This window comes from Rhagoletis pomonella, unplaced genomic scaffold (genome assembly GCF_013731165.1).
Source record: "Rhagoletis pomonella isolate Grant_MI unplaced genomic scaffold, Rhpom_1.0 Rhpom_scaffold_00009, whole genome shotgun sequence".
Classification (NCBI taxonomy): Eukaryota; Metazoa; Arthropoda; class Insecta; order Diptera; family Tephritidae; genus Rhagoletis; species Rhagoletis pomonella.
The window spans coordinates 33,526,620-33,528,369 of record NW_023458563.1 but is presented as its reverse complement, the minus strand read 5'-3'; positions in this window follow the sequence as shown (position 1 = coordinate 33,528,369).

Below are 1,750 nucleotides of genomic sequence, written 5' to 3'. Positions count from 1 at the left end.
AGTTTTCTAGTAGCATATAATAACCTCCGACAATTTGACGTAACTCTAGTGGTTTTTGAGTATAGTCCGAACATAGAAAAAGGCTATAATATTATGTATATAGGTATGTAGATAGGACAGTATATAACGAAACTCATAAAAACCAAAGCTCCAAACTTTGTGCAAAATTTAAAAAAAAATATATAAAATATTTTCACACCTTTTACCAAAAATTAAAAACAAAGTTACAATAACTCAGTGGGATTTAGAAATCTAAGAGAAAATGGTTCCCAATCGAATGATACTTGCCCGTTTACGTAAATGTATATAGATGCAGCATTAAATCCTGCTGTTCCACAGGAAGAAACGAGTTTTCCCGCTCAAACGGGTACATTTATGTTCCCATCGTGTTCTTATTAATTCGTCCCACTTCTTCTTGATATACCCACGGCCCGTTGATGTGTCCAGGACATCTGTGGCGCTTTAAATAATTTGAGCTTCTTTGTATTCATACTTAAAGGATGGGGCTTTCTTAAGTCATCTAAAAAGTAAATTTTCTAGAGCGGTATCTAAATATCTTGATTCCAGCGCCATCTACTTTTTGGGTACGTTTTTTGCTGCCGCTGTGGTGTAGTGGTAAGCAGTGCGCGCTTCCACTCATCAGCACCTGGGTTCAAGCCCTGGTCAAAGCAACATCATAAAAAAAATATATAGAAAAAGGTTTTTTCTTAACGGCGGTCATCCCTCGGCAGGCAATGGCAAACCTACGAGTGTATTTCTGCCATGAAAAACAGCTTCTCATAAAAATACAATCGCCGTTCGGAGTCGGCGTAAAACTGTAGGTCCCTCCGCTTCGTGTGACAACATCAAGGCGCACGTCACAAGTCGGAGGAGAAGCTCGGCCAAACACTAATATGTGTAAGCGCCAATCTATTATTATTATTATTATTATTTTTGCTGAAGCACTTCTTATCATCGGCCGTAGTGGTGTAGTAGTAAGCAGTGCGCGCTTTCACTCATCAGCACCTGGGTTCAAGCCCTGGTCAAAGCAACATCGCAAATAAATATATAGAAAAAAGTTTTTTCTTAACAACGGTCATCCCTCGGCAGGCAATGGTAAACCTCCGAGTGTATTTCTGCCATGAAAAACAGCTTCTCATAAATATACAATCGCCGTTCGGAGTCGGCGTAAAACTGTAGGTACATCCGCTTTGTGTGACACCATCAAGGCGCACGCCACAAGTCGGAGGAGGAGCTCGGTCAAACACTAACATATGTGTTAGCGTCAATCTATTATTATTATTATGACTTCTTATCAAAAGATACCCGTTAACCCAGGTAGTACGGTAAAGACGGATTCTTTAGTAGCGCTATCTTTGGGCAGAACTGTTTGCAAATGTATATTTTATGACGCAGAGTATCCGGTGTCGTCCGGGGTAAACAAATAAAAATATAAAACAGTTAGAAAGATTTTCAGTTTATCATAAATTAAGGGAGATATAAACTATTTTTCTTATTTAATTTAAGGCCTCATTTTGAACAATACTTTAATATTTTGTACGGTGTAGAAGCATAAATACTATTCGGACATCCCACTCGTAAGCATTCGACATATAAGCACATGTCAAAGGAAAGACTCAGGGAATAGTGAAGACTTTTAAATTAAAATGGAAGGTCTGTGGAAATAAACAGGACTCCTTACAGAAATACATCTTCTCCTTTGTCGCATCCAGTAATAATTCTTGCTGCAATTATATTGGTCATCATTTTC